The sequence below is a fragment of the Dromiciops gliroides genome, chromosome 1, assembly GCF_019393635.1.
Source record: "Dromiciops gliroides isolate mDroGli1 chromosome 1, mDroGli1.pri, whole genome shotgun sequence".
NCBI classification, from domain to species: Eukaryota; Metazoa; Chordata; class Mammalia; order Microbiotheria; family Microbiotheriidae; genus Dromiciops; species Dromiciops gliroides.
The window spans coordinates 429,622,335-429,635,414 of NC_057861.1; the positions used below are offsets into that span (position 1 = coordinate 429,622,335).

General features: G+C 42.7%; 1 protein-coding gene across 7 annotated transcripts in view; it reads left to right on the plus strand.

Moving 5' to 3' along the window:
* The window catches only part of LHFPL2 (LHFPL tetraspan subfamily member 2), a 254,259-nt gene that overhangs the window by 235,541 nt on the left and 5,638 nt on the right, over positions 1-13,080 (plus strand). The window lies entirely within an intron of this gene.

The window sequence follows — 13,080 nt, forward strand, 5'->3', positions numbered from 1 at the left end:
AGTCTCACATGGAACTCACCTTTCTCCCAAAATCTATTCCTCACCTTTCTTATACTGTGCTCTGTATTTTTTTGTGTCAAGCACAGATGATGCAGGTGATAGATGCCAGGCCTGGAGTCAGGAAGTTCCTGATGAACTCTTCCTGAGTTCAAATCTGGCCTCAAACACTTACTTAGCAGTGTAATCCTGGACAAATCACTTAATCCTGTTTGCCTCAGTTTCCTTTTCTGTCACATGAGCCGGAGAAGGAAATGGCAAAATACTCTAGCATCTTTGCCAAGAAAACCTCAAATACGGTCATGAAGTCTTGGACACAACTGAAACAGCGGAAGCGCGACTGGAAAGGACCTTCAAGAGATCATTGGGTCAGGAGCAGCTAGATGGCACAGTGGATAAAGCACCGGCCCTGGATTCAGGAGGACCTGAGTTCAAATCTGGCCTCAGACACTTGACACTTGCTAGCTGTGTGACCCTGGGCAAGTCACTTAACCCCCATTGCCTCACAAAAAAAAAAAAAAAGAGAGAGATCATTGGGTCCCATGCTCTCATTTTACAGATGAGAAGATGGAGGCCCAGAGAAGTGAAGCGGTATATACAACTTCACCCAATCAGTTGGCAACAGAACAGGGCTCCAAGTGCTCTGACTTCTGGTGCGGTCCCCTTCCCACTACACTGGTTTACCTCTTACTCCATAGCAAGTTGGCTTCATGCCAAAACTGTTCCTGTGAGATAGATTTTTTCTCTGAGGCCAAATTCTTCATGCTATCTTATACCCTTCTGTCCTTCCTGTGTCTGATCAGCCATCCTGCCCCACTTCCCGGTTACCAGTTGGTGTTCAGGGAATGCAACAAATTTAAATAACAGTCAAAATTAAGCAAGAAGAGGGGTGAATCTTTTGGCAGAAATGGGATCATGGAGAGTCAGAGGTAACTGAAAAATGACAACATAGAGATAGTCACAGAATTTTAAAACTGGCACAGAATTTGGCCATTGAATTTAGAACCTTAGATAAAATATAATCCCAAACCTCCTCATTTTATAGACAAGGAAGCTGAAGTGAAGCGTTAAGATCAAAGTGCATGGAGGAGACAACTCCACAAATTTTCTCCTGACTCTTAGCCCTTTGCTTTCTATTCACTACCTCTCATCTCTAGGTGAGCAGGGGACATGTCTTAATTATCTTAGGTCTGCCTGAGGACCTAGCACAGTATACTTACCATATGGAACATATGTTAAAAAATACAGTGTTTGGATGGCGGGAGCTGCTCCTCAAATCTGGGGCTTCCAAGCATGAAGCTGGAAGAGAGGGGCAAAAATCCTACCTCTCAAGAGTATCCATCTCCCCTTTGCCTCTTCTCATTCTTCCATCCTGCAGAAGCTGGCTAAGGAAAGGCATCTTTGTTGATTGAAAAGTGGCTTAATACAGATCATCAGTTTCATAAGGTTTTCAACACTGCTGTAAAAAAAAAAAATCATCTGAAGCAAAACTACTCATTTGGGCCAAAAGAAGGAGCTGAAACCAGCCACAAAACCACCCCACCCATCAACTGCCCAGCAACAGAAAGTAATACCAGTGGGCTGTGTAGAATGGTTCTGAAGTTGGAACCATTTCTTCCTATCTCCACATATATAATTTTTCCTAAAATTGGAGCATAGGATTTTAGAGCTGGAAAGGGCCTACAAAATCATCTGGTCCAATCACCATATTTTCAAGATGAGAAACCTTAGGGAGAGCAGAGTTACTTAATGCCTTTGGTGAGATGGGTAAAGGGCTGATGTTGTTCCGTTGTTTCAGTTGTGTGTGACCCTGTGCCCCCATTCAGGTTTTTCTTGGCAGAGATCCTAGAGTAATTTACCATTCCCTTCTCCAGCTCATGTTTTAGATGAAGAAACTGAGGCAAAGAGGGTGAAGTGACTTGCCCAGGGTCACACAGCTAGGAAGTGTCTGAGGCTAGATTTGAGCTCAGGAAGATGAGCCTTCTTGACTCCAAGCCCAGGTAAAAGCACACAGGTAGTTAGTAGCAAATGCATCAATATTAGAACCTAGATCCTCTGCTTCTAGATTCAGTCCTCTTTCACTATACCACAATTCTATAGTTGAAGACTGCCCTTATTGAAGGACTTGTATTTCCTAGTTAAAATCCCATAACATAAAAAATTCTTTGTTACAAGGGATGGCCCTCTGGGAAGAGAGAGCGATGTGGGAAAATTGAGGTGATATAAAAACAAACAAGAGAGGCTGAGTGGCGCAGTGGATGGAGCTCAGGGCCTGGATTCAGAAGACCTGTGTTCAGATGAGGCCTCAGACACTTTAGCTGTGTGACCCTGGGCAAGTCACTTTACCCTATTTGTTTCAGTTTCCTCATCTGTGAAATGAGTTGGAGAAGGAAATGGCAAATCACTGCAACATCTCTGCCATGAAAACCCCTAACACAGTCATGAAGTAACGAAGAATCAGACATGACTGAACACCAAAGAACAAACAATAACAATAATATCTTATTTTATAAAAATAACATTTAAAAAAAACCAAGTCTAACTCTCTTTTATTACTCATGCTAAGAGAAGAAATTGATTCTCTCTCCTCCTAAAGGCAATCTAGAAATTGCAGAGGGGTAGCAGGCTACTGGACTATGCCACCTTTGTGAAACTGTTTAGCTAATTTTCTGTTTTATTTTGTGGTATTTATGAAACCCTTCCTGATATTTGATCAGGAATTGTAAAAACCTGTTTGAAACCTGGCAGGAAAATGGTCCCACTGTGATGGGCTGAGGATGGATATGCCACCTGAGGTCTCTCCTGAGCCTGGCAGCTGCATCTGACCAAGAACCACGTAGGGAGGGTTTGGGGACTGGTTTCCAAGGTCAGACAAGCAGATCTGATTCCCATCATTGAAAAAAACGTGTGGATCTCACCTACTGGATACTACAGGCATTTATTTCTGTGAAAATCAGGGCTATTTCCCTACTGAGAAGGTTACCTGAGTTACTGAACTTCTTTGTAAATCCTTGCCTGCCTTGGGAAAGAAAAGAAAACACCGAGCTAGAAAATAGAGCCAAATGTTCCATTGGGAAGGTGAAAACTGTTTCCTTGAAATACTCTGAACTTGGCAAGAGCTTAATATTTTGTTTGTTTTCCTGGTCAGAAGTTTGGTGTTTTTTTGGTTTGGATCTACTATTTACTTGTGTGTGATCTTGGTCGGTCAGTCAGCAAACATTTATTAGGTGTCTACTATGTGCCAGGCACCGGGCTAAGCCCTAGGGATTCAAAGAAAAGCAAAAGACTGTCCTGTCCTCAAAGGGTGGGGGGGGGGAGGGGTCACCTTGCTGCCATGAGCCTTGGGTTCCTCCTCTACAAAATGAGGGGCTTGGACCCTCTCTTAGACTCTTCCAACTCTTCTTGACCTATTATCATCCCTCTGGCTGACAACTCCGACCAGGTACCTTAAAGGAGTGAGCCATCCTAGTCCCTGCTGGCCCCTGGCCATTCCTAGAAACAAGAACTGTTCGTTTCCCAGCCAAGGATAGAGTGGACAGTGGTCACCAATGAAACAAGAAGCAGCTTCCTTCCACCAAAATAGTCCAGCCTCTGCAGGCCTCCAGACAAGGCACCCTGGCTGTTTTCATAGGCTGCTTGCCCAGGGTACTTTTGTTCTCTTGGCTTTCCATTCAGAAGTGCAGATGTTCCCTCACTTAGTTTTGAGTTTTTGTGGGGGTTTTTTCCCTTTCCTATGCAGTCTCTTGTGGGCTTATAAAAATCTAGGATAAGGCTTTAAATAGCCTTGTAGGAACCAAACCACAAGATAAAAGAAATTTGCCTTCCTTTATCATAAATTGAAATCAGCAGTGAATAGAGTGCCTCCCCTAGAATCAGGAAAACCTGAGTTCAAATGTGTCTTCAGATACTTTGTAGTTGTGTGACCCTGCGTAAGTCACTTAACCCTGTTTGTCTCAGTTCCTCATCTGTCAAACGAGCTGGAGAAGGAAATGGCAAATCACTCTAGTATCTCTACCGAGAAAGCCCCAGATGGGGTTATGAAGAGTCAGGCACGACTGAAATAACTCAGCGACACCACCACTGTAAGCTTTGCCGCAGTTTTAAGTCCAGTAGAGACAACCTGAGACAAGCTATCCTGGGATGTTGGCAGTGCCCTGCACGTGCCATCAGAGCAGAAGACACCTGGGCTATCAGTAAAGAGCTCTTGGAGTGGGAATAGGGTGGGAAATAAAATCTTTCTCAGCCCAATTCATCTTCAGAAGTTACTGGTCATCAGACAGGCAGCAGTGTCCACCCTCGGACCCCAAGAGCCGAGTTGACATTGCCCTTGAGATAGGGCTGAGTAATTGTATCTGCTGCTGCCGTTCTGTGCCTGGTACAGGCTCAATGCCTGTACTTTGGACAAATATTAAAACACTTCCGTCTCTGAGCTTGTTTAAACCATGTGAGGCAAATTAAGTACAGAATTAATATTTAATCAGAGCCACAATTCACACTTAAAGATGTAGCGGTGTTTGGTCTTTCTGGAAGCAGCCAAGTCAAGGAAGAAGTGCCAACCTGAACCTGGACAGGGTCCTGAGCGAGTGTGTGTGTGTGTGTTTATTTCTGGGCTGAGAACATTTCCCAGAATGCACAGACTTCAGAGAAAGCTACAAGGACTGCTTTCTCTCCTTATATCACACTCAGCTCCAACTAGAGGCATGTGGTGCCCCAAGCCAAGGGAGCATCCCTAGTGAAAGGCACAAGGCCTTGGGATGGTATCATTCTACCTGAATGCCAGCTTCCACCCTTGCACCAGGTGCATTCTGTGCCTGGAGCTGGAAATCAATGCTATTTCTTAGGGAGCATGAGTGTTCTTTGGATGGGCCAGTCAAAGATTGTGACAGAGCTTGAGAGCATTGGGTAAAATATTAGACCTGTCCAGCTGAGTAAAGCCAGTCTTAGATATTTTCAAGTGCATTTCAATGGTGTGTTTCCAGCCTAAACTCAAGTCGATTCCCTTCACGTACTCCACCTTGCAGACAGACTGGATCATCTCTTATTCTATGACAATTTTCCTCCATTTCCTATCTCTGTGCCTTGGTTTACATTATTCCCTAAATCTAGAATTTCCTTCTCAGGTAACATGCAGTTGGTTATATGAGAGCTCTAGGTTTCTACTCTTTTAGCTAATTGAGATAACCCTAGAAAGCCCTATGGGGCAGCTAGATGGCACAGTAGATAGAGCAGTAGGCTTAGATGAATCTTTATGAGTTCAAGTCCAGCCTCAAACACTTACTATCTGAATGATCCTGGACAAGTCACTTACCCTGTTTGCCTCAGTTTCCTCATCTGTAAAATGAGTTGAAGAAGGAAATGGCAAACTACTCCTGTATCTTTGCCAAGCAAACCCCAGCTGGGGTCACAAAGAGCCAGATACGACTGAACAACAGCATTGTTGTTCTCCATTCCCTCCACCTGTCCCCAGTTTCCATTTGGTTTTTTTGTTTTGTTTTTTTCGGGACAATGAGGGTTAAGTGATTTGCCTAGGGTCATCCAGCTAGTAAATGTCAAGTGTCTAAGGGCAGATTTGAATTCAGGTCCTTCAGAATCCAGGGCTGGTGCTTTATCCACTACACCACCTAGCTGCCCCCTGACATTCCATTTGTTGACATAATATCCAAAATCAGCTTGTACAACCTTCCCTATAAAGACATCCTTATTTTCCCAAATCAGTCAAGCAGCATTCAATGCCTTTAACATCAAACCAGGGAGTAACAGCTCTGGTTTGTCCATGGGCAGATCACTTGTGTTCTCCAGGACTTAGTTCTCACATCTATAAAATGCAGAGGTTGAATTTTAAGGTCCCATAATCTGTTGAGGGATAGCAGAGGCCATTTGGTTCATATGCTTACATGTGTCATTAAAAGGGAACACAACAAAGCACCGGCCCTGGATTCAAGAGGACCTGAGTTCAAATTCGGCCTCAGACACTTGACACTTACTAGCTGTGTGACCCTGGGCAAGTCACTTAACCTCCATTGTCCCACCAAAAAAAAGAAAAAAAAAGAATGGGATTTTTTTAAAAAAAGGAACACAATAGGTTTGGTCATATGTCAGCCAGCTAGGTCTCTAACAAACGGTCTGACGAATGAATGTTTAAGGAGACTTCACCACGTTCCATCATTTTGATGGTTTGTAGTCTGGCCTTGGTCTACCCTACGGATGGATTTTATTTTCCACACAAGTGTTTCTGTGGTGGGTGCTGTCCTTTCACTTGACTTTGGGGACAAAGCCCAGAATCCTGTGTGTTTCAGAGAGATGCTTTGGCCTTCTGCATGGACCAAACCAAGACCTCCTTGATCCTTTCGGAGAGTCAGTTCCCAAGGGAACTGTCAGGGACTGGAATGGGGGAGGAGATCATAATGATGAATAGTAACCCTTGGGTTTTCCAAGGTGAACTTGGGGGTTGTACAGTAATTCACAATCTTTCATTTCCAACAGCCTCTTATAGCCAGGTGTTGTAACACCGCTTCTTTCTTTGCCAGATGTCTCACATTTTCATGCCTTGTCTGCTCATTGCTACCTTCCACTGCCCTTATCCATTTCCTGAATTCTCTTTTTCTACCAGCTTATGATTCATGTGACTCCACTCTAAGGGGGAGTTGGACACAATTCATTCACCTACATCACAGTTCCTTTTGGGGTTGTGTAATTGTAATGTGTGATTGGGTCTGTGATGGCTCTAATTTCTAGTCTTTTGATCGATTCCCTTTTCCCACCTTAACTCTAGGAAGTCCTATGGGCTCATGCATCCAAGGAATTGTAAGGTGGGGGGGAGCATTTCATAGGCTTTAGAACTGCAAGAAGCATCAGAGATCAACTAATCTAGCCGCTTCATTGTTATTTTGTTCAATCATTTCTTTCCTTCTTTCTTTTTTTTTTATTGTTGTTGTTCAATCCTTCTGGCCATGTCCCAACTTCTTGTGATCTCGTTTGGGTTTTCTTGGCAAAGATGCCAGAGCGATTTCCCATTTCCTTCTCCAGCTCATTTGACAGATGAGGAAAGCAAGGCAAACAGGGTGAAGTGACTTGCCCAGGGTCACACAGCTAGGCAGTATCTGAGGCCAGATTTGAAGATGAGGCTTCGTGACTCCAGGCTCTGAGCTCTGTGCACTATGGCGCCACCTAGCTGCTCTCATCTCATATCACAGACAAAAATACTGAGCCTCAAGAAGTGGAAATGTCTTGTCACAGGTGGAGCCAAGAGAAAGGGTTTTCACACCCAGTTCTTCTGGCTTCAAATCTAATCCCAGGATCAGAGCTCCAGAGAGAAGGGAGCCCAACTAGTCCAACCTTCTCCTTTTTCAGATGAGGAAGCCTTTGGAGGCTGACTTGTCCAAATCAGGTAACACACAGGTATCACATCATATAGGTGGGATTAGAACCTAGGTTCCCTCTACCCCATGCTGCCTATCTTTGATATGTCAGCATAGAATACTTAGGATAGATGGATTTAGTGAAGTACAAATTCTACTACCTTGGTTGTGATGGATGTTGCTGCTATGAGATGAACTCACCAGGACACCCTAGTTTCTAAGGAGGCAGCAAGCAGCCTCTCCCAGCCCAAGCCATCTGGGTGGCCCAGTAGATAGAGGGTTGTACTTGGAGTTAGGAAGGCCCGAGTTCAAATCCTGCCTCAGGCATGCAGTTAGCTACATGATGTTGGGAATGTTGAGTCTCTTGGGTTTCAGTTTCCTTACCTATAAAGTGGGGCTAATAATAGTTCCTACTTCATAGGGTTATTGGGAGGATCAAATAAACTAACATATACAAACCTTAAAGCAATGAAAATAGCAAACATTTATACAGCACCTACTATGTGCCAGGAGCTTCACAAATGTTATCTCACTTGATCCTCACAACAAACCTCAGAGGTAGGTGGTCATATTATTCTTATTTTAAGGTGAGGCAAACAGTTTAAGTGACTTGTGCCTGGGGTCACACAGCTAGTGTAAGTGTCTGAGGCTGGATTTGAATTCAAGTCTTCCTGACTCCAAGCCAAGCCTATCACCACTAAGGTACTACATCCATATAGCAAGCATTTGTTACTTTTATCTATCTATCTATCTATCTATCTAGAGAGAGAGAGAGAGAGAGAGAGAGAGAGAGAGAGAGAGAGAGAGAGAGAGAGAAAGAAAGAGCACATTCGCTACTATTATTAGTGAAAAGCTGAGGTCTGGGGTGGGGTCTTGGCATCAGGGACAAACACAATTCAATTGTGAATTCTGTTAAGTCCTCCATGGAGTAGAAGTTACTATTTAAGAGTTTTACATTCCACTTTCCTCTGTATGGTAAACATTGCAGATCTGTGTGTGCTGAACAAATCAAGAGCATTTCCGTCCAGGTGGGAAAACTGATAAAGACATAAGAGCAAAAATAAACTTATGGCAGGATCCTTATTCCAGGAGCTTACTTCTAACTCCAGGATGTTGTTACGGATTAGAAACCCGAAAGGAAAAAGAAGAAAGCTCCAGGTGTAGCTTGTAGGAGGGAAGGCCTTATTCTGTCTTTACTTGCGCAGAGAACCAGAGCCATTCCTGGACTTTGGGAGAAAACATAGAAAGAATGACAATGAAGATTATACTCATGCCCCCTTGCCAAGGGAACATGCTTTGTGAGGCCATAATATGCCCAAGTAAGTCCCTTTTCATGGATTAGATCGATTCCCTTCCATTCTGACCTTGACCAGATTTACTTTGATGAAAATTTAAAGTACCATAAGGTAAGGGTTTTGTTAGAAAGAGATAGTGGGGGAGGGGCAGCTCGATGGCGCAGTGGATAGACCACCGGCCCTGGAGTCAAGAGTACCTGAGTTCAAATCCGGCCTCAGACACTTAACACTTACTAACTGTGTGACCCTGGGTAAGTCACTTAACCCCAATTGCCTCACCAAAAAAAAAAACAAAACAAAAAACAAAAGAAAGAGATAGTGGACTGAGTTCTGTTTCCCATTGGTATCTATCTATCTATCTATCTATCTATCTATCTATCTATCTATCTATCTATCTATCTATCTATCTATCTATCTATCTATATTAAGGGCAGCTGGTGGCATCAGTGAATAGAACCCTGGGCCCAGAATCAGGAAGATCTGAGTTCAAACCTAGCCTCAGACACTTACTAGCTGTGTGATCCTGGACATCACTTAACCTCTGTTTGCCCCAGTTTTCTCAGTTATAAAATGGGGATAATAGGGGCAGCTAGGTGGCGCAGTGGATAGAGCACCGGCCCTGGAGTCAGGAGTACCTGAGTTCAAATCCGGCCTCAGACACTTAACACTTACTAGCTGTGTGACCCTGGGCAAGTCACTTAACCCCAATTGCCTCACTAAATTAATTAATTAATTAATTAATTAATTAAATGGGGATAGTAATAACACCTGTCTAACAAGGTTGATGTGAGGATCAGAGATAATATTTGTAAAAATTGCTTGGCTACAAGAAATGTTGCATTCAGTGATCATAGAAAACCATGGAAAGACTTGCACAAAATAATGAAGAGCAAAATGAGCAGAACCAAGAGAACATTGTATATAGTACCAGCAATAGTCTTTTAAGAATTACTTTGGGGGGCAGCTAGGTGGCGCAGTGGATAAAGCACCGGCCCTGAATTCAGGAGTTCCTGAGTTCAAATCGGGCCTCAGACACTTGACACTTACTAGCTGTGTGACCCTGGGCAAGTCACTTAACCCTCATTGCCCCGCAAAAAATTAAAAAAAAATTAAAAAATAATAAAAAAAAAGAATTACTTTGAGCAAATAAGTCATTATGACTACTATAAATATCCAAATTAACTATAAAGGACGTATAAAAATACTATCTGCATCCAGAAAAATAGAAGTATGTATACAATAATGTTACATATGTCTGTCTATCTATCTACCTACCTATCTGTCTATCTATCTACACACACACACACACACACACACACACACCCTTTGGGGGGGGGCAGAGCAATGAGGGTTAAGTGACTTGCCCAGGGTCACATAGCTCATAACTGTCAAGTGTCTGAGACCGGATTTGAACTCAGGTACTCCTGACTCCAGGGTCGGTGCTCTATCCACTGTGCCACCTAGCTTCCCCCCTATTTGTTTTTAATGGTAGCTATCTCTAGGTTGGGAGGGGGGAGGGAAAAGGGAAAAAAATTAACATGATAACTTTATTATATATTTAAAAGGAATAATTAAAACAACTCTGAGGTACCACCTGACACCTATCAGATTGGCTAAAATGACAAAAAAGGAAGATAATAAATGTTGAAGAAGCTGTGGGAAAACTGGAACACTAATTCATTGTTGTTGGAGCTGTGAACTGATCCAACCATTCTGGAAAGCAATTTGGAATTATGCCCAAAAGGTGATAAAGCTGTGCATACCCTTTGACCCAGCAATTCCACTTTTAGGTCTTTTTCCCAAAGAAATCATGGAAAGGGGAAAGGGACCCACATGTACAAAAATATTTATAGCTGCTCTTTATGTGGTAGCAAGGAATTGGAAGTTGAGGGGGTGCCCATCAATTGGGGAATGGCTGGACAAGTTGTGGTATATGAATACAATGGAATGCTATTGTGCTGTAAGATATGATGAGCAGGAGGAGTTCAGAGAAACCTGGAGGGTCTTACGTGAGCTGATGTTGAGTGAGATGAGCAGAACCAGAAGAACATTGTACACAGTATCATCAACATTGAGTGTTGATCTACTGTGATGGACTATATTCTTCTCACCAATGCAATGGTACAGAAGAGTTCCAGGGAACTCATGATGGAAGAGGATCTCCAAATCCAAGGAAAAAAAAAAAAAAACTGTGGAGTATAGATGCTGATTGAACCATACTATTTCTTTTGTTTTGGGTGCTGTTTTTTTTTTTCTATTTTGAGGTTTTGCATCACTGCTCTGATTTTTTCTCTTATAACAGGATTAATGCAGAAATAGGATTAATGTTATTATGTGTGTATATATATGTGTGTATAGATATATATCTATATGTATATGTGTATAGATATATAGATATAACCTATATCAGATTACCTGCTGTCTAGGGGAGGGAGGGGAGGGAGGAAGAAAAATCTGAAATTGTAAAGCTTGTATAAACAAAAGTTGAGAACTATCTTTACATGTAACAGAAAAAATAAAATACCTTATATGTAAAAAAAAAAGGAATAGCAAGTTGTACATGATAGATTTGTAGTTTCGTGTGCAATCATCTGTTTTATTAATACTATGTTATAGAAATACTTGTTTGATCTCATAAATTAAAATTAAAATCATTTCTAAAAGTGCTTAGCATTAGTGCTTGTCACATAATAGGTGCTATATAAGTGCTTATTTCCTTCCCTTTTCCCACCTTAAAAAAATGCTACTCAGCTGATATCTGGGACTTGTTCTGTATCTTTGAAGCTGCCAGGGGGAAAAAGTTCCTCAGTAATGATTTAGTTTGTACAATGAACAGTCAAAATGATGACTAGGAGAGATGGGTGTTTATTCTGTGGTCATGGCTGGTAGGCTCAGCGGGATGAAAACAAGAGTTTCTCTCTCATCTTCCTAACACAAAGCCATACTTTATGCTCTGTTCAGTACAGGCACCCAGCACCACATGAAGTCTGCAATTTGTTTTTTATTGTGTAGGCAAATGATGCAGAAATCTGTCAGAAAACTGACTTGCAGTCATTAATGGATGTCCCTAGAGAAGTGGACTTGAGGCAGAGAAATTCTAAGGGGCCTGGAATCTAGTTACTTCAGCTTGCTGAGCCTTACTTTCCTCATCCATAAAATGGGGTTATCTGCACTTGCACTACCAGCCTCACTGAGTTATTGTGAACAAAATCCTTTGTAAACCTGAGATCAGCAATTTCGATGTCCAGGGGACTTTAGATGCCTTGTGGTCCAACCCTTTCATTTTACAAATTTGAAGACTGAAACTCAAAGAGGTTTATGACCTGACCAGAGTCCCATAGCCAGTGAGTGGGTGGCATGGTGGATATTCCTAGGCTTGGAGTTGGAAAGACCTGAATTAAAATCCTCCCTCAGATAATTACTAACTGTGTGACCTTGGGCAAGTCCCTAACCCTTTCTGTGCCTGACTTGCCTAAGCTGGCTGATTAGTTGGATTCAGTAGCCTCTAAGATCTCTTCCAGGTCTAAATACAATAAAGTCTCTGAATACTGGACTTCCTTTGAAGTGCCGCCTTCTGCAGGAAGCCTTCCCAAGTGCCTCCACTCTGTTAATTATTTCCTATTTATCTGTAGGTAGCTTACTTTGTATATATTTGTTTGCATATTGTCTTCCCCCATTAGATCATAAGCTCCTTGAAGGCAGGGACTGTTTTTTTTGTTTTTGTTTTTGTTTTTGTAAGTGAGGCAATGGGGGTTAAGTGACTTGCCCAGGGTCACACAGCTAGTAAGTGTTAAGTGTCTGAGGCTGGATTTAAACTCGGGTACTCCTGACTCCAGGGCCGGTGCTCTATCCACTGCACCATCTAGCTGCCTCAGGGACTGTCTTTTGCCTCTTTTGTATCCCCTGACAGCACCAGTGCCTGGCATGTAGGAGGCACTTAATAAATGTTTATTGAACAAATGAATAAGCTGATGATCCTAAGATGTAATGCAAAGGTCCAAAATAAATTCTGAACCTAAGGCTTCATGACTGCAAGTCCGGCACCCTCTGCCTTTCACCACACTGTGCTACAGACGTGTTTCTCTCTTGTTTGGGTAATTAAGAGTGTTGTGCCGAAAGCTGGTAAACTGATCTTCATGGGTTCCCTGAAGTTATAAGGAGACCACTTAAGTCCCCAGAAATCCCTTTCAACTTCCATCTTCTGTGTTGGTATGTTTTTCTCAAGGGGAGCCCTGTAACAGTAGCCCTGGGTCCCCTCCTGATGGTGTAGCCAAGCAACATTCCAGTCATAATGGAAGGGAATTGATCTAGACCATGCCGGGCCTCTGGTAGCTGCTCAAAACCAACAACCTGTTCTCCAGCTGTCTGCTGCAGAAAGGACACCATCAATTGTAAGGCCACTCTGTGGTTGTCCAGAGCAGGCGCCATCA